Below are 20,173 nucleotides of genomic sequence, written 5' to 3'. Positions count from 1 at the left end.
GGTGGGGGCATCAGCTGGGAGGTGCTGGGGCCACTCGGGTGGCTCACACAGCTCAGCAGGGCAGGCCTGCAAACGGTCCACGTGTGAGCCACTGGTGACGTGAGGTCGGCTGTGCTGCCCCCCATGGAAGCTGGCCAGCCCAGGCGGGGGGGCACTTTACTTCCCAGAACCGGCCACCGTTACTCCTGCCAAACCAGCCCTCAGCAGGCTCCCATGCCTCCCAGGACAGGGCCTGCCTTGGTGCCCCCTGCACCCAGGACTGGTAGGAAGTCTGTGGGAAGCGTGGGTGATTCCCGCAGCAGCAGCAGGGCCGTCGATGAGGCTGCCATGGTGGCTGGGGGTGCGTGAGGCTCAGTTTCATGGCCTCCACTCACACTCTCAAAACAAAGCCCCAGTTCCTCCCCTAGGTGCCCTCTGTGGCGGGGCCCCACCACCTCTGACCTTGTCTCCTGAGCTTCCGTCCCCTGCACAGGGCTGTCCTGGCCGTGCCATGCACCTTGTCACCCCAGGCCTGATGCCAGCTGACTGTGTCACCGGCTCCCATCTGCAGCTTCCTCAGTCCTCGCTGCAGGTGTGAGGGGCACTGTGGCTCCCAGGAGGTGATGCTCAGCACATGGCTTGGCGGAGACGGCCCGTGATGGGAGAAGGGCTCTCTGGGCACCGGGGGCAAGACTGCAGCCAGGCCTGGCACTGGGCGGGATGGCGGCCTGGGAGACACACGTGTCTCTATTTCTGTCTCTGTCTCTTTGTCTCTCTCTCTTTCTCTTTCTGGGTCTCTGCCTTGGTCTCTCTGTCTCACTCTGATTCTGTCTCTGTCTCTGTATTTTTTTCTCTCTTGGTCTGTCTCTGCTTCTATCTCTGTCTCTCTGTATTTTTTTTCTCTCTCTCTCTATTGGTCTGTCTGTCTCTGCTTCTCTCTGTTTCTCTGTGTCTCTGTTTCTCTTGGACTCTGTCTGTCTGTCTGACAGGGTCATCAGAGCCTGAACAAGCCCCTCTCCCAATGACTTTCCAGGTGGTGAAAGGCCTGCAGCAGGCACCCTGGATGGGATCAGCTGCTCCGCTCCATGAGGCTCCCAGTGCCATCTCAGCAGGTAGCTGATGTGGCCTCTCTGTCACCTCCAGGGCAGCCAGTGCCCCTCACTGGAGGCCTCTGGATGCGAGAGAATTCCCTGCTCTTTGTTCCTGGCGTTCTTCTTGCGGGGACACGCCTCCTCTGTGCTTCTGGATGGCAGGGAGGTCCCACGTGCTCCACAAACGCCCTGGACGAGGCTCGAGTGGATCATAGCGTCGGCTGCGGAGTTCACTTTGTCTTCCGTAGTCGCTCATACTTACGCAGTGGCACAGGCTTCTGGCAGGCTATGTGTGTGAATCCTGTTTTTCTGAGAATTTATTCCTTCAGAGAGGCTGGAGATGAAGGCCCCCAAGGTCTAGGAAGAAGGAAATCCCTGGGAGGGAAATCCATGCACTTAAATGGTGCTTGTGGAAACTCTGACTTCCAAACGCCACTGCTCCCCATCCCGCTCCTTCCTTCCTGCAGCAGCTGTGGAGCAGCCCGTGGAGCATCACACGGCATCCAGCCAGGGGTCCGAGCCCAAGGTCCAGGCCAGGGTCTGCTGCCCACCAGCTGTGGGCCTGGGCAAGAGCGCGGTCCCTGCCCGTCTGTGTGCTCTCAGGTTCCTCCTCTCTTTCTGGGAGCTGCCCTGCTGTGGGAAGCCTGACTGAACCCTGATGCCTCTAAGCCCCTCACACAGGTTCCATGGGAAAATGAGGCTAACCTGGTTTATTTGTTTTATAGCCTGTAAATACTGACTGGTCCTTGTGTCTCAGGAATTCTTTTTAAAAATGCAGTGCACTTTTATTTTTTAAGAAAAACCACAGCAAAATTTAGGGTGGGCCTCAGGGGCCTACAGTTGCCTTCAATTTATGGCTGTGGGGACAGCAGGAGGGGCTTGACTCTTACTGAATTAAGGCAGAAGAGAGAGGTTCTTCATAAACCCCAAAGAATTCATCTTCTTAGGAGGAGGCACAGGCACCCCAGAGCAGTGGGACGGGGCTCCCTGCCTCCCAGCCCCTCCCTGGATGGCCTCCTGCTCCTGTCTGCCCAGCAGCCCTCCGCCTTCTCAGGCGATGTTTATTCATGGCCACGCTTGCCTCCGCACAGGCTTATTCCTGCAAACCCTGCCAGGGTTGTTAAGGAACATCTAAAAGGCGTGAGGCCCTGAGCTTTGATCCGGCTGCTTAATTGCCTTTACTAATCACACCAAGATCAAGAGGATAAAAATAGCCTCCAGGGTCGGGCGGAGAGAGTCACCTTGATGGGGTTTTGAAGAACAGCGAGGAGACAGTTCTGATTCACTCCCGGTGGCGGCCTGAAATCATCACTTTAATTAAATAAACTCACCTTAGCTACTAGAGCTATGCAAACAACTTGACATGAGGCTTTAGATTATTTACTTAGAGAGAAGCAGAAAGAAAATAGGAAGGCACTTCCTGGACAGATTTCAATTGTTTTCATAAGTGCTCTGTCCCCAAGCAAAATGAAGCATTTCTCCCTCCTCTTCTCTCTCCCTGCTTGCTCTTACTCTCCCTATCTTTTCTCCTCCTTTCTGCTCTCCTCTGTGTCTATTTCTCTCCCTTCCTCTCCCCCTCCCTTTCTTTCTGTCCCTCTCTGGTTCTGTCTCTCTGTCCCCCTCCACCAGCGTTTTATCTTAAAACAGAATTTTTGATTGAGAGGCTTGTGTTTTCTGAGTATTTGCCTTCTCGTTTAGGGATATTCTCCTGGTCACCTCTCATGGTCTTTAAAGCCTGGCTTGAGTATCCCCCACTGCAGGAAGGCTTCCAGAATGACTACCATGGCTTTCCAATAAATTTCTTGTCATTTATCTCAGCCCTTGTGCAGTCACCCTTTATAGTTGTAAACCAAAAAGTGCCGGAGACAGGCCTCAATCAACTCCGGGGTTTATTCTGCCAGCATTCAGGATGTGCCTGGGGAAAAGGAACATGAAACCTTAGGAACAACCTGAGATCTGATTTTTCCAAAGAGGATTTTGATTTAGTACTGAAAGGGGAAAAGCAGGCAGGAGGGGAAGGGGAGGGGGTGTGGTCACATGTCTGAATCCACACGTCGCCTTGGAAAGCAGGGGTACAGGAATCATCCATCATGTATTTGTCTGGTGCTCAGCACATCTTTGCATAAGATAAAGTCAGCAGAAGAGCAGCTCCCCGTGGAGACCCCCGGCCTGTTCTCTGCAGCGATTTGCTCTGGAGCAGAAGGAAAGGCAGAGGCTTGCATGCCTCAGCTCCCAGCTTAGCTTTTCCCTTTGGCAGAATGAACTGGGTCCTGAGATTTTATTTTCCTTTCACCTGACTGATTTTAGGGCTTCATCTGTGTATTTCCTCTTTCCAAATAGGTCTGCGCTGCCTCAGGTCTGAAATGATGTCTTCTCTCTCCTGTTTTGTGAGCGGCTCGTTCTGCTGTCAAATAGGCCCTTTCCCCAGGACCCTTGGGGTCCAGGTGAGTGGAGCAGCCTCCCACACGGGAAGCCCTGAGTTTTCCCCATCTGGGCCTTTCTTTCTGTCCCTGACATCCAGCTGGTCACCAGATCCTGGCGGCTGAAAGTCATTCTCAAGTCCAGCCTCCTTGACCCACCGCTGCACCTCGGTCCACGTTCCTGGATGTCAGTCTCTCACTGAGCGTGACGTGTGGCTTGCGTCTGCGGCTGAGAAATCCTTTCAAACGCATGCCTTCCCCTGTTATATCCAGCATAGGATCTGACCCGGCAGGACCTCAGCAAAGACTCGTGGCTGCTTTCAGAGTGGACACCTGCCGTCACGTTTTCCTGAGCATTTCCCTATGCTGCCGGCGCACTGGGGAGCTCTACTCAACCCACAACGGACTGCAGATCTTTTGGCCGCTGCATTCACAACTTTGTCCCGAGCCGCTCCGTGGGAGGCATCCTGGAAGCCTATCGGTCTTCCCACGAGCGTTCCAGACTCCCAGATCCCCACGGGCCCTGATACCATCTCTGTCTGAGCAGCTGCCCGTGTGTGCGGGAGCACCCTGCCTGAGGCGGAGGGAGCACAGCATCCGTTCGGAGGTGGGTGAGCCTTACGTGTTCTGCACAGGGCTTGAGGTAGCTCTTGGAGAGCAGCCCTGGCCCCTCACCAGGGGACAGTAGGTGGCGTTCTAAATTCTGAGTCATTCATCTCCTCTTCATATGTCTGAATTATTCATATATTCCTTGTGGTTTGGATGCTAGTCTATGAATATGTAGGCAAATTGTTTATTATGGCATTTACAGGGATTTTGCAAAAAAGTTATCCAGAAACCCTTTAGATTCAGTGGTTGAATTTAACAAATATCTACTGTGCACCCACTCTGTGACAAAAATTGTGATTGGTGTTAAGGATATAATGATGAATAAGATAATAAGCACCTGCCTTCAGTGTGCTCTGGGGTTAGCAGGGAGAATACACAATCCAGCTGGTCTACAGAGACTGACTTATTATCAACGTTTATCACAGCGTGTGGGAAATATGAGCTAATCGTATGTCAGATAATAACATGACCACGCCAAAACCAAACCAAATCAAAACAGGTCAAGAAGCCAAACCAACAAACCAACCCCAGCACCACAACAGAAACTAACTCAAGTAACATTGAACGTGGAACCTTGACCACAACCCTTGACCTGCAGACAAAATACCTGCAAACAAATATCTGCAAACTCGACTTGTGGATTTGCTTTCACTTTGGTGCAGGGCAGCAATTCTGTAATGATTTTCTGTCTTGTAGGATTGAGCAAATACAAGATTCCATCAGTGCTGTTGGAAGCCAGGATTCTCGTTTTTGGAAAAGGGAGATTTTCTTTCTTTCTTTTTTTCCTTTTTCCCTCCCTCCCCCTCTGCCTTCCTCCCTCCCTCCTTCCCTTCTTTCCTTCTTTCCTTCCTTCCTTCCTTCCTTCCTTCCTTCCTTCCTTCCTTCCTTCCTTCCTTCCTTCCCTCCTCCCTTCCTTCCCTCCTCCCTTCCTTCTTCTTTTCTGTCGAAGCACTTACAATCTCCTCACATACTATATAATTTACTTGTTTATCATGTTCCCCATTTGGTGTCTGTCTTCCCCCCGGGGGCAGGGCTGTTTGCTGCTTCATCCAATATGTGCTCATGATCTGAGTACCTGCAATCGTAGGCGTGTGCATATCTAGTGAATGATGGGCAATGATGGTGGAGATGCAGATTAGGACCAGGTCACGGGGAGTACTGGATCATGAGAGTGACCACATTTGGATTTCAGCCTGTTGGAAAATGAGATGATGCTGAAAGTGGTGAATGGGCTGCAAGGTGATGAGAGCTGTAGGCTGGGGCAGTGCACAGGACCTGAGGCAGGGGTGTGGTCGGAGGCTTGGGAATCCAGGGGATTTGTTACAAGTGATGGGAACCTGACTCAAACCAGCCTGAGCAATGAAGACAGTGACCTGTCCAAGGGCACCTTTGGTTTGGGTGTGGCTGTGCCCAGGACCTGCTCACCTGGGAGGAAAGGAGAGGGAGAGCGTTAGGACAAATACCTAATGTATGTCATGTTGGCGACTCCGTGAACTCGAGGGCCAAGCCCAGGTCTCCTTGTCTCTAAGAAGGGGTTCAGAAGCTTGACCTTGGTGGGGGTGAGCAGCGAGAGAGCGGGCGTGTGCTGGGCCCAACACATGACTAGTGAGAGGGTTGGTGTGCCCTTGAGCTCACATGTGCCTCCTGCCCTGCACAGGACACTCCCTCCTAGAGCCCAGCCAGCCCGGCAGGAGGGCAGGGCATGTTCAGAGAGACAGGGGCTGAGTGGATTGAGGGCTGGCCCAAGTCACAGCCAGGGGTGCTCACTGAGGCCTGGTGGGCTGGACTTGGGGCAGAGCACCTAGCCGCTGTCCCTTCCTGGGGTTTGCAAAGCCCATCGGCCCACAGTGCATCACGCTGTGCTCTGCACCATGTGTGTCTGCACTCAGCTGTGGCCAACACTCAGCCGTGTCCTGGCATCCCCCGGGCAGCACCCAGCAAGACCCAGGCTCTGGGTGGATCTGGATAACCCAAGGGCACACTGGGGAAAGGCTGCCTTCCTTGCTATGGTTCCAAAGCCCAGAGGATGAGTGAGCTCAGCTGTGATTACACAGGACAGGCCACAAAGCCAGTAGAATTTTCAATCAAAAAATTAACATCAATGTATGCTTACCATGGAAAATTTGGAAAACACAGGAAAGAAGAAAAAAAAATGAAAATCACCTTTAGTCTTACCAGAGATAACCGCTATTAACACATTGGCATATTTCCTTCTCATCATTTCTCAGAAGCCTATGTATGCCTGTGTGTTTTCGAAAATCGGGGATATGCTGTAGATGCTTTCGGGGTTTGCATTTTAGACGTTTTTATATTTCAGGTATTATTCCATCATTTTAAATGGCTGCATTATATTTTGTCACACATCAGGGTCTATCAGAATTGATTTCACCTTCACCTACGGGCTTTCCAATCTTTCATTGTTTTTCACATTACTAAATGTGGGAGTGTTTGGGGGAATGGAATGCGTGGCTCAGAGAGGAAGGCAATGAGAAAACATTCTCTGTGTTCTTTTAGCAAAATTCCTGTCAGCTTAAGCAAGAGTTCTAAATATGGCACACAGCAAGAGGCAGAGATTCGTCAGTAAGATGGCTTCCTATCACTCTTTTGAGGGTTTCTGAGACTCCCTTGGAGCGGAGTGAACAGAGGGCAGTTGGCGCAGGGCTCAGGAATGTTCTCTGGAGGGGCCTAGAGTCCTCACCTGAAGGTTGCCTGAACCTTCTCCGGGGCAGCGCGCGGCAGTGCACACACGTTCTGGGCTTCAGGGGATTAGGACACCTGCTGTCACTTCCCCAAATTTTCTCATCCACAGACCTGTCTTTGGTCTTGGGATTCTATGGGGGCTCCCTAAATCCCGAATTTTTATGCAAATTGTAGCTCTTATGTTCATTTTTCTGTGTAGGCAGCACAATAACAGTCAGCAGATTCTGAAATCAGCCCATGACCCCCGCATAGAAGAACCCCCATTCAGGCCCTCTTTTACCATGGAGGCAGGGTCACTGGGATGGTGGGTCCAAGCGCTCACATCATGGGGGTAAGTGGGGTGGGGCTGGAGAAGCTTCGAGAAGCATTAAGCTGCTTCTCCCTGAAGCAGTGGAGTTGGGGAGCCGTTCCCAAGAGGGACCCATGGGTGAGCCAAGGAATGCAGGAGGGGGTGCTGTGGGGAGGGGTTATGAGCCAGGGCATCCAGTACGGGACGTGGGCAGAGCCAGCAGGCCGAGACCCCAGTGGCTTCGAGGACAACCACTGTACTACATCCAGGGACAGATGGGGACCTTGGGGTCCTCACGGGGTATGGGCATTGCGGGAGTTCCGTGCCACGCTGTTCCACACCTGTGTGGCTTCACAAGGGCCTCCTTGTTTCTGGAATTTTCCTCCTGTGCCTTCATGGGTAGGTAGGTACTGGGGTGCCGGATCTCCACTGCAGCCTTTGTAGGGACTGACCAAGCTCCTCCTCCACTGGCTGAGAGACAGGACACAGGGCTGTGCCCAGCTCCTTCCCTCAGCTGGGGGTGCTCGGAGGCTGTCTGGCTCCAGAGCTCCCTGCGGGGTGGCTCCAGGCCTGGCAGGCCCAGGGCAGCTTTATTCCTCCCTCCCTGCACACCTGTTTCCTACTCTTCCCTTTATGGGCTGACTTGACTTCCATGGACCAACATTTATTAAGAACCTACTGTGTGCGTTGAGGTAGGTGGTTCCCTGACCTCCATGGATTAGGCGAGTGGAGGAACAGGAATTCAGACAAAATCCCCGTGAGACGCGCTCACTGCTACAGACACCCCAGCGTTTGGTGTGGTGGCGCCGCCCTTTTATTACATTTTATGCACCAAGCACTGGACCGAGGATGCTCCGGGAATGGCATAGCTGGAGAAAGTTAGATGAGGTCAAATTTTGAAAATTGCAGCTCATTTTTATACTCCGACTACAGCAAAAACCCCCTTTCTCTGGCTCGTTGGCCGATGAATAGAAAAGTTGTAAAGGTTGGAATGATTTAATAAAAATACATCTCTCTTACTTAAATTTCAAACATAAAAAGCACAGTTTCACTTTTCTTTTGAGCGTAGGGTGATTTTGGAGTTGGGGTCACTACTGACTAGGGCTTTCTGCCCCTTCTTGTGTAAATCTCACTCCTGATTATGATCTGGGACTTCTGCCAGGGTCTCTAAGTGGAATGACTGTGCCAGGGGAGTCCAAATGACTGTGACATCCTTGGGGTTGACAGACACCAACCGACGAGGGCACTAGGATGCTTTCTGAGTGCTGGAATGTTCTCTGTGTTGAACTGTATGGCCACAGGATCAGAATTCATCAAGTTGTACAATAAAGACTAGTCGTATGTCTTTTATGGCTCATTAAAAGATTTTAAAACAAGGTAGATTGAGAGTTAAAGATAATCTTAGGTGGAATTCCGCCTGACTTTTATGATTGTTTCCATCTTTTACTGGTGTCTCGCCCACACATAATACTGTATCTGGATGTGCATATTTTACGTATTTTTTAGAGACAGAGTCTTGCTCTGTCACCCAGGGTGGCACAATTGCAGCTCGCTGCAGCCTTGAACTCCTGGGCTGGAGTGATCCTCTCATCTCAGCTTCCAGAGCAGCTGGGACCATAGGCAGGTGCCGTCACACCCAACTGATTTTTTTTTTTTTTTTTTTTTTTGTAGAGACAGGGTCTTGCTATGTTGCCCAGGCTGGTTTCAACTTCCTGGCCTCAAACCACCTTCCCACCTTAGCCTCCCAAAGCACTGGGGTGACAGGTTTGAACCACTGCTCCTAGCCCCAGTATATATATTTAGGCATGCTCTTTATTGAATCTTTCCAAAGTAGTTCATCTAAGTTTTCATAGAAACAGTCACTCATTCTTTTTGCACTGTTTCTGCAGTTGCTGTGTTGTTTAATTAGATTCCTCGATTGCAATAGGTTTTAGGAGCAAACATGACTAACTCCTGGGAAACACGTGGGACATGCTGCTCCCAGCCCCTAGCGCTCAGAATCCCCTGCGTATGGGTCAGCCAGCTCTAGGGGGAGCAAGAAGTTCTCTCCCCAGGCCCTGCTGGTCAGTAGCATCTCAGCCCCAAGTGAAGAACCACTGGGGGAGATCTGTTGACTGGTAAATAGCCCCTCATGCTCACTTCTGTAAATCTGGATCTTTACTGTGTGTGTGTTTTAATTTTATGAAACAGTTTTATGGAAGGGACCAGCATGTCACCTCCTCACCGTTGACATGGGTCTCTGACGTCCTCTGCCACCAGAGTGTAGATCACAGACATAGAAGCCGCCAGCTCTCATCCTGGCTTCCCCATTAAACTGCGGTGTGGCCTCAGCTGAGTCACTATATCTTGCCTCAGTTTATTCATCTATTAAATGGGAATATGAGCATTACACTCCCACAAATGATTGTGGTGAATATTGATAATAAAACAGGCCTCACCCAGATGGAGCCTGGGCCCGAGGGCTGCCCACTCTGGGCTCCTTAGCATCAGGAGGTCACAGGTGTCTCCAGTGGACCACTGGAGAGCATGAGGGTGCTGACGGAAATAGGCTCCTCTTGTCACTGCACTGCTCCCACCGGGGCCTTCCCCAGGAATGAGCGTCAAGGTCAACCAAAGCGGAGAAAGAGGAGAGGGAATGAGGAAGAACGTAGAGGACTGTGAGGCAGATCCAGGGACCAATGAGGCACCCAATGCGTCCTCCCCACTGACTGCCTTGGGTGGCGTTGTCCAGTTTCTGAAGGATTCTCTGCAAGGCCTGGCCCCAAAAGGAGGCTTTCTGAATACATTCACAGATGCTTTCACTGGAAAAAACAGTACTACAGGCAGAGACGCAGCTGTCATATGCGGTATTGTCAGGAGCTGGATTACGTCCCCTCCAATTCGGGTGTTGCAGCCCTAACTACCAGGACCTCAGAATGTAACTGTATTTGAAGATAAGGTCTTTGCAGAGATGATCAAGTTAAAATCTCTGAGTCTGGTGGGGAGGAGAACCTGGGGAAATGAACGGTGATATCTGGATGAGGAAGTTTGTACTGGACAGATGAGGGGGCCCTAGGCCTTGAGAAGTCCCCGTCCAGGAGCTGGGAGCCCCCTTAGGAGGCTCATATGAGAGCGGGGATCCAAGGTCCCAGCTTCACAGGGCCACTTGGGGCAGAAACAGCCCAGCAACATCATTCCTCACCTGTCAATGCTGGGGGGCAAATGAATATTTAAGGGAACATTTACATTAATCTGTAAAGGACAGCTGTGAGGTGGGTAGCGGCTGCCAGGGAAAGTAGGGGATTTGGAGGCTGCTGAGTCAGATGTGATGATGGAGGTCACAGGATCGTTTCTACAAGGCAGTTTGCCTCTGATAAATATTATATAATAAATAATATAAATATATGTATATATTATATTTATAATATGATAAAATATAATGTATAATATAATAATATATATTACAAAATATAATATATACTATATTATACTATATATTATATATAATATATATTATCTCTATAAAATATAATATATACAATATAATATAGAATATAGAATATGTTATATATAATATATGTATTATGTATTAGAGATGATCAAGTTAAAATCTATTATATATGTATTATATAAGATATACCTATATAAATATATTATTATAAGTAATATATAATATATTATATAATACATTATAACAACATATTATATTATATATTATGTTATATTATATTATGTTATATATAAATAATATATTATGTATAATTATTAATATTCTCATCCGCGGTATATTCTTTCTTATCTCCCTCAGATGTTTGAGGACAATACATAAAAATGCACGATTTCAAACCACTGCTGCATTTTTTTTTTTGAGACGATGTCCTGCTCTGTCGCCCAGGCTGGAATGTAGTGGCACAATCTCGGCTCATTGCAACCTCCTCCTCCCAGGTTTAAGTGATTCTCCCGCCTCAGCCTCCCAAGTAGCTGGGATTACAGGTACGCACCACCATGCCCAGCTAATTTTTTTTATTTTTAGTAGAGACGGAGTTTTGCCATGTTGGCCAGGCTGGTCTCGAACTCCTGACCTCAGGTGATCTGCTCGCCTTGTCCTCCGAACACTGCTACTTTTAAAATCTTTTCTATTTTCAAGCAGCAGCAGCTGCTGGCAGGTTTTTCTCCAAATGACCTTTATTTTGCGTCTAACAAAGTGGATGACTTTCTGGGAAAATTCCTGACGTGGGTGCGGGGGAACCAGTCGGGCAGGTCCCTTCTTCCCGCAGGGTCCTTGTTTCTCCCTGCAGTTTGGACTCCGCCTGGGAACCAGGCAGTGCCCCCACTGGACACCAGATCCACTTTTCTTGGAAGCCCTTGGGCTTACAGCCTGAACTTGATTTTGTCAGTATTACGCTGGCAAAGCTGTTTTATTGACTGACAACGTGGAATGCAATAAATGTTCAAGACATCCGCACCCAGTAATCGTTTCCTCTGTAGGCAGGTTCCCAGGAAGCCCATGACCGCTCAAGGTCCTCTCGTGACGAGGACGCCACCTGAAACAGTCGGCTGCAGTCGCCGCCGTCCTCCGGCTCCCACTCTGCTGGGGTCTCTCTGCTGACCCGGCTTCCCCAGCACCTCTGGTTCTTCCGGTGTCTCTCCACTGCCTCTCCCTGTCTCTCCACCGTCGTCCTCAGTGCCAGCCTGTCTCCCACGCCAGCTTGTAAACTCCAGGGTGGCGACTTTGTCTCATTTTCTTTTGTGTTCTCAGCACCTGACCTGGGCAGCCCGGGAGGCAGCTGTGTGAGGGTGAGGTCTGCTCACGTGCCTACCCTGTGATGAGGTGTCCTGCTCACCTGTGGGGTCATGCAGGGCCGCTGCTCCCCTAATGGGATCCCATAAACGGTGCAGAGGTTGTCTCGGGGCCCTCGCAGCCGCAATGTGGTGCCTCCGCTGAGCGTCACCCAGAGGGCAGCAGTGAAGGAGGGGCCGAGCTCTCTACCTCCTGCTCCCACTCCTCGCTCTCTAACTTTTCCTGCTGCCGTTCTCTTCCTGGGGCTGGGCCTGAAGCCTGAAACCCCGGCATCATTATCCCTGCAAACTCATCTCTGTAAACGCCCAGGCAGGCGTTCTCCCTCCTCCCACCCACGGACTCCCACTTAGTCCAGCTCTTACCTGGGTTCTTGCAGAAACTTCCTAACCAGTGTGTCCAGGAAGCACTTCAGATGTTTTCTCTGCTGCTTCCGGTTATCTTTTAGATCAGAGATAGGGGGAGTCAGGCCCCATTTAAACATCTCCTGGAGCCGAGTGGGAGGGCAGCTCTTGGGCGTTGCCCGGGCTGTTGGCTGAGGGAGCAGGGAGGGGCAGAGACACGAGCTGGAGCCCGGGACTCAAACATTGGGTCTAAAGAGCTATGGAGGCCCTGACGGAGCATGTGTTTATGGGGGTTGAATGCAGCCACGATGCCACATTAGAAATCACCAACGAGAAACACTAGACATTAGAAATCACCAACGAGAAACACTAGACATCAAAACTAAGAGCATTTAAAATACCCATTAATTCATTAAAACAATCATAAACCTGTTATATGTCAACGTAAATACCTTATGACAAACAGCTGTATTTTCCAAAACAAAAAGCATTTAGGGGGCGGCGTGGCATTGTCTTCGTGTCTGCAGAGCTCTCGAGTGTCTGACTCGGAAGAGTTGGATTTTCCTGCCTGCTCCTGCATTCCACCTGCTTGCAGAGCAAGGAGACAGTTCCGTGCGACACAGACATGCAGCTGGCAAAGTGGGTCCCTCAGGGGGTTTCGGGGATGCCAGGGTCCAGGAGCCTCGCTGAGAGCTTCCAATATGGTCTCGAAGGTGCTCAGCAGAGCCAGGGCAGTCAGGGAGCTGGGGAGCCGGACTTGGGGGCTGGGTGCCCCCTCCCTCATCCAGAACAGCCCCATTTGTATCAGATACATGTCTCGGGCTCCGAGTCAAACGCTGTGTGTACAATAAGGTGGACACGCCTGCTCTAGGGCCTGGGGCTACACTGGAAAGGTGAAGCTTTGGGATGGGATGGTGGAGGGGAACCACTAGGGCCCTGGGAGATAAGGGCAAGAGGCCTCAGGTGTGCCCAGGTGGGTGAGCCAGGGCGTCTGCAATGCTGCTGGTCCAGTCCCAAAGCCAGCACAGAGGCCCTGCTACCTCCACCTGCTGACCCCAGCTGGACTCCAGGAATCGCTCCTGGCAGCAGCAGGGAGTCCTGTGGAGCCAGGGCACAGAGCCACGTGGTGCAAGGGTGGCTGCTGCCAGGAGTGGAGAGGTGGCATGCACACGGGTGACCTTGGGTGCACAGGTGCCGTGTGCACACACAAGAGATGGTTGGCCCACGGGATGTTGCTATTCCTCCACCTCCCCAGCGCACTTGGTCCACATACCTGCCCTGCTGCACCTGGTGCCACACCCTTGGGAGCACTGCCGAGGCCCAGAAGTCCTGGGCATGAGTGTGGCCTCCTGACAGGTGGGGCTCTGGCTCTCATCTGGGAGCACAGCAGAAGCTCTTGTCTGGGAGCATGGCTGTCCAAGCCTGTGGAGAGTTGTCCTCCAGAGCCACCTCTTGCTGGAGGCAGAGCGCCTGCAGCAGGATGTGGGCCTCACATCTCAGGGCCTTGGCCTCCCTCGTGCTTACCCCTCCCACAGGCTCCTCTGCCCTTGCCGTCCTCACCTGGACCCTCTCCGAGATCCCCGAGTGTGCATCCCTTCAGGAGCCACTGGCACAGTGTCTGTTTCTTGCCTTGCTTTCCTCTCCAGGGTATCCCCTGCTGCCCTGCATGAGGCTTCTTTACCTGCTGTCTGTTCACCCCAAGGCGGGAGCTTCCTGAAAGCTGGAGCACCGATGGCGCGGTCCCTGCAGAGTCCCCAGCACCCAGTCAAGCCGCTGCGAGGAGGACTTGGGCCTCAGGATGCACGTGCAGCCATGGAGACCCCACGGGGCGGCCACTCGGATGATCCTGGCCTTCTGGGTGGTCCCTGAGGGTTTGTTTCTTTCTGGGACTTTCTAACAGGAGGCCTTGTTCCTTGCCTCCGACTCAGCTGTGCCTGTGGCTTCCCCAGTGGGTCGGAAGTCACCGCTCATCCGATGCTGGGCGTCCTCCTCCCCCACCTGCACAGCCCCCGGGGCTCCAGAAAATTCCACCTCAGCCTGACAGGGCTCTCCCTCCCCCACCTGCACAGCCCCCAGGGCTCAGCCTGACAGGGCTCTCTCCAGGCTGGTGCGGGTGGGGATAGGCCTGAGAAAGTCTTTTCCGGGTCACAGGCAGCCCTGAGCACACGCTGCGCAATGCACCCACCCCACCCACTGACCTCAACCCTTGACCCCCGACCCCTGACTCTGGGGACACGGGACCCTCCCTTCAGGAGGTCTGGCCTCACCTCACTGGCTAGTGGCCCCCAAAAGCAGGAGGAGCCAATGTTCACTCCACAAAGCCCTAGGCCAGAGGCCAGGAAAGGCACCCATAGGGCCTGGGGTGAGCAGGGAGAGGGGGAACTCCATGGTGAGTTTGGGGATTAACCACCCTCTCCGTGGTGGGTGTGGTGGCTGCCACAGTCCAAGCACAGGAAAGCAGGAGAGGGAAGCCCGGCCCCTCATCTGAGTGAGGCAGCCAGGGCCCGAACTGGGCTGAGCCAGCAGCAGGATCGCCCACCAACAGCAGAACCCTGATCCCAGACTTGGACACCAAACCTCAAGGGCAACCCCCAGCCTTCCACCCTGTGTCTCCTCCCCACTCCGCTGGGCGGTCCCCCTTCCCTCCTTATCCCTTCCCCTCCCCTCCCTGTCCCTTCCCCTCCCCCTCTCCCCCCAAATCCCCTCCTCTGTCTCCTGCTCCTCCCAGAAGCCTCTTCTCACCCGAGGGCCCTCCTTCAGGCTCTCAGCCCCACAGCCCTCACCCGAAGACCATCCCTGGTTCAAGGCCAGCGCTGGAACACTGGGGTGCTCAAGGGCCCTGGGCCCTGGTGAGGGTGGTATGTGCCAGCACACCCGGAGCCACCTGTGCAGAATCCCCCCAACCTCTGGCCACTGAGTCTACCTGGCGTCCTCTGGGGAAGGTGATGCTGCGTTCCACGGGGTGCTGAGAGAGGGGAAGCCTCCGGGGCCCTCTGCCATCAAGGGGCACATGCAGATTCCCTTAGTTGCACTGACTCCAACCTGAGCACCTACCCTCCCTCACCTGTACCATGAGGTCCCGGAGGGCGGGGGCTGAGGGTCATCCCTGTCCCTCCAGGATCTGCGCTCAGTGCTGCGTGCTCGGCTGTGACTCCTCAGCCATACTCACCGTGCCCAGCTCACCGGACAGACAGGACCCTGGGCTGGGCTTCTTTGCAGCCCTTGTGCTTTGAGCCTAGAGCACAGCCCGCAGGGGAAGCTGCCTGCGTACATAACACCCTGGATACCCCGACCTTTGCAGCCATCTGAGAGCCTCAGGCTCACACTCACCCAGGAGATGTCACCACTGTATCTTCTGCAGAGCTGGAGTCAGCAGCAGTAGCAGCTTAGAGCTTTAGACCAGCGAGCCACAGTCAGTCCTCCTCAAGGGCCTCTCACCTTGCGTGTTGTTCTAGGGGTCCCCAGAGAAATAGAACCGAAAGGATATATAGGATATATGCATAGAGAGATTGATGATGAGGAATTTTTCATGCTGCTGTGGAGGTGGAGGCTGTCAAGTCCAAAAATCAGCAGTCGGCAAGCTGGAGGCCTGGGCGAGCCACTGGTGTAAGTTCCAGTCTGAGTGCAGAAGACCGACAGCCCGGCTTGAAAACAGGCCGAGAGAGCCTTCTCCCTCGCCAATGCTTTTTGTTCTCTTCAGGCCCCCAACTGCTTGGAAGAGGCCCAGCCACACAGGGAGGGCCATCTGCTTTGCTCAGTCCACTGATTCAAACGCTAATCTCATCCAGACACACCCAGAATAATGTTTAACCAAATATCTGGGCACCCTGTGGCCCAGTCGAGCTGACATGTTAGAATGAACGCACACGCTGGTAAAGGCTGCCTGGGCTCCTCCCATTCCCGGGCATCAGGCCTCGTGTACTCGGTTTTACTGACTCCATTTCACTGATTTTACTGTCTCGAGGACAGTCCTCCGTGGAAGTTCTGTCACTGTGGGTTCTCCGTGAAATTGCCAGCATTTGGCCTGAGTGACCTCCTAGCTCTCTGCTAGCCAATGCTGGTCCCACGGTGCCTCTGAGCATGGCAGGCATGGTGGGGCTGTCCCTCTGCAGCTGCCGGCCAGAGTGTCGGGTCTGAGAGGCCTTGGGCTGCAGGCTGGGAGACGTTGCAGGGAGCTTACCTCCGCTGAGCCTCACCCACAGGATTCTTTGATGGGACCCCACCTCCATGGTCCCAGTTTTAAGGTCATCTGATTGTTTTTATGACTTTACTTTCCCCAGAAATTTGCTTCCAAGCAGGTCCAGCTGAAATCAGCACCTTTTAAAAAGTCAATCCGAATGAAAAACGGTGTTTTATTTTTTAGGTTTTACCACTTGCAAACCTGAGGCCACCCCCTGCTCTGTCCTTCCGGATATGCAACAGCGGAGCCATGAGATGGCCGCAGCAAAGGGGTCTCCGAAACGACCTAGGGATCCAGGAGTTAAGAAGGAATTACTTAGGCAGATAGCAAGGGTATGGGAGTCCTCCGTCAGGCCTTCCTTTTTAATGAAAAGCAGCCCCAAATCATTTTCTAACAAAGAGCAGCCTGCGAGCTGGGAGCTTGCATGGGTGAACAGCGGCCGGAACTAAAGACTAGACATTTTCATTTATTTATTTTTTTATTTAGAGACAGAGTCTCACTCTGTTGCCCAGGCTGGAGTTCAGTGGTGTGATCTTGGCTCACTGCGACCTCCACCTCCTGGGTTCAAGCAATTCTCCTGCCTCAGCCTCCTGAGTAGCTGGGATTACAGGCATCTGCCACCACGCCCTGCTAAATTTTGTATTTTTAGTAGAGATGGGGTTTCACCATGTTGGCCAGGCTGGTCTTGAACTGCTGACCTCAGGTGATCCACCCGCCTCAGCCTCCCAAAGTGCTGGGATTACAGGCATGAGCCACCGAGCCCAGCCAGGGCTAGATATTTTCCAGATGGCAGTTCCATCTTCACTTCTCTGCCAGCCATGTGTTCTGTAAGGAGCAGACAAGATGGCCCCGATCAACTGGAAAACCCATTTGCATAATAGGAGCAGCCTTCTCCACGCACTGTGTAAACCTCACACCTGATCGAACCAATCTGTGATCCCTACGTAACTCAGACGCTGCCTCCTCAAATGACTGTACAACACAGTACATTCACCAGCAGTGGGTCCTTTCTGCTTGGAGACCCCTTCCTCCACAGAGGAAGCTCTTGCTCTTTCTCTCTTCTACCTATTAAACCTCCACTCCTATACTCCTCCTGTGTGTCCCTGTCCTAAATTTTCCTGGCAGGTGACAACAAATCCCAGGGGATCTACCCCAGACGATGTAGCTGCTTCATTAGGATACTGAGGCCCAGAGAGGAAATGAGAGTCTCAGGACTCATTCCACACCAGCGGGTCCATGGGCCATTCCCTCCGACCCGCCCAACACAAGCTCTTCCCCAGCTGTTTGAAGAAGGGAAGGAAGTGAGAAATAAACTTTAAGCAGATATCAATGTCAATTGAGATAAACATCAAGCTTTATTGACTTAAGAGGTAAATATTGACAGAACTGAAATGCCAAATCAATATTTACCTCCAGGGATGCTATAGCCTGAATTTGAAGTTGGGTTATGTGCACGTCAACGCATCTCCAAGTCCCAACGTCTTCATCAGCAGTATGTGATCATTTCAGCAACGGGCTAAAATTGAAAGGTGTGGTGAGAGATTTCCAGAGGGTCCTCTCATGGAGGGCTGGGGAGAAGTTCATGATCACCATGAGGGGTCATCAGCACAGACCCGGAGGGTCAGCGTCTGAAAACTGCATCACTGGCACAGAATGACCGTGACCAAATTTGCTTCACTTTTTGCTGAGCACTCACCTGACAGAGCATAAGATTCCAGCCAGAAAGGCACTGAGCACCTGTTTGCCAGGCCTTGTCAGCATCTAGCTGTGCAGAGCCTGCACCAGCCCTGAGATCAGGAAGCAGAGAACCCATGCCTCTGGCCCGCTTGGCCTCTCAGCCACGGGAAAGACAGCCTTCACTGGGACAATGGCAGTGTTGTTCGTCGTTGGCTTACAAAGAGGAGTTTTAGAAGATGCCAAGGCCAAGAAAAGACTATGAGAGAAAAGAAACCAAAAGTTAAAATCAGGCAATTCTATCCACTAACTTCCCCTGCTGTGAATTGGGAAAAGTTGGCCCTGGGCCGTCGTCAAGGGGTGGGCCCGTACCCAGCCTCCAGCAACCTGGAGCCTGTCTGTGAATCTGCTTTGTTCCATCAACTATCCCTGATGGATAAAGACACTCAGGCTAAGGAAGCTGTCCTGCTCCCTCAGATTCCCAGACAGCCTTGTTTTCTGCTTCTATGCCTGGTAAGTTTTCCACTAGAGCAGTGATTCCCAACCTGGCTGTACATTAATCAACTGGAGATGCTTAAAAAAAAAAAAAAAAAAGATGCCTCCATCCCACCATCTATTGCATGTGAATGTCAGTGGGGAATTTCCTGGGTGATTCAGTACACAGCCTTGGTTGAGATGAGATCTGACTCTCAGGCGCCCTTATCGTGGGATTGGCTGGAGAAGGGGCTCTTTTTCAATGCTCCCGAGCTGTATTTGCAAAGTGTTTTGTGGAAGGTCCTAAAACTCAAAGGGTCTTGAGCTAAAACCAGTCAGCACTGAGAGTTATCTGACACTTATGGAAGAGTTCCAGGGTGAGGACTTGGGTCAGCTGCAGGATGCTTGTATTGGAGGTCACGCCCAAAGAGGGGTCACCTGTGCCTTGTTCAATTCAGTGACCGCCAGGTTAAAGTGAGCATCCTGGGGGCTGCGGTGAACACTGGGGTGTGGGGCCCTCATCGCCTCATGGCAAGAGAGCTGCTCTGCCCAAGGCCATGTGCCCCTCAAGGAGAGGGTCCCACGTGGGGCAGCGCTGCAGACCAGCTGCATGCAGAACTCAGGCAATGGTGGCTAGTTTGATCCTGGTGGCCAGCACTGAGGATCATCGTTAACGGTGATGAATATAACCACACCTTTCTTGGCTTCCATGTCCCGGTCTGTGACATGTTGGGTGACTCCTAATGATCTCCAGTTCCCTTCCTGCTCTGCTGTCACTAGGACTGATCACACCAGTTTCCAGAGAGCGTGGTGACACGGTTGCTGTTGGAAGCAGCCCTGAGTGTCTTGGCCACCATTTCTGAGGGTGGGTCAGGCCTCTGGCCCATAGCGATCCTCTGCCCTCCTGCATAGTCATGCCTGTACATTCACGGAAAAATGTCTGGATGACACGTGACACAGCACTGGGCAATTAGGAGTGAGCCCTGGGGAAGGAGAAGATGGGGAAGGTGGTTTGGGGATTTTCACTCTTCTCCCTACATCTATCTGAGCCTAAGTTTTCTTATCTGTGAAAGAGTTCTGAGATTTTTCGTCACCAGATGTCTTTATAAAGAGTAAATGAGATCACATACAGGCCGGCCTTGGAGATATTGTGGGTTGGGTTCTAGACCATCTCAATAAAGTGAATACAGCAATATAGTGAGTCACACAAAATTTTTAGTTTCCCAGTGCAAATAAAAGTTATGCTTATACTACCTGTAGTCTCTTAAGTATGTGATAACAAGATGCCACTCCAATGTCTCTGGACATTGTCAAATGTCCACAAAGAGTCTGTGTCCAGCAAGGCCGTGGAAGTCAGACCTAGGACAGGAAGTAAGGTGTGCAGTGTTGGTAAATATCTATGCCTGAAATGGATATTTAAGTCTATGAACTGCTTTATTTATATTCTCAACTCTAATATTTAATGTTTGCACTATTGTTGATTCCCCGAAATTCTGTAATTCACTTTGTATTTCCCTCTGACTCAAAAGTTGATTAATAAGGAATCATACAATGTATAGGTCGAGGGCCTTTTAGTTTTGTGACTTTCTTGTCAATTTCTAGTTTTATTGCATTGTGATTAGAAAATGTTTTCTGC

General features: G+C 51.8%; 1 long non-coding RNA gene across 31 annotated transcripts in view; it reads left to right on the top strand.

Moving 5' to 3' along the window:
• LOC107128705 (uncharacterized) overlaps positions 1-20,173 on the top strand; it is a 45,185-nt gene that overhangs the window by 12,708 nt on the left and 12,304 nt on the right. For 11 of the 31 annotated variants that reach the window (XR_012433115.1, XR_012433114.1, XR_012433107.1 and 8 more), the window contains 3 exons: positions 3,411-3,514; positions 3,764-4,097; positions 10,876-18,576. This is a non-coding gene — a long non-coding RNA (uncharacterized lncRNA). Of the gene's footprint in view, positions 1-1,012; positions 4,134-10,875; positions 18,577-20,173 lie in introns of all 31 variants that reach the window. The other 20 variants (XR_012433129.1, XR_012433123.1, XR_012433125.1 and 17 more) reach the window with 18 other exon arrangements.

This window comes from Macaca fascicularis, chromosome 3, assembly GCF_037993035.2.
Source record: "Macaca fascicularis isolate 582-1 chromosome 3, T2T-MFA8v1.1".
NCBI classification, from domain to species: Eukaryota; Metazoa; Chordata; class Mammalia; order Primates; family Cercopithecidae; genus Macaca; species Macaca fascicularis.
The sequence above is the reverse complement of the archived record's forward strand: the minus strand, read 5'-3'. Positions and strand labels throughout refer to the sequence as shown.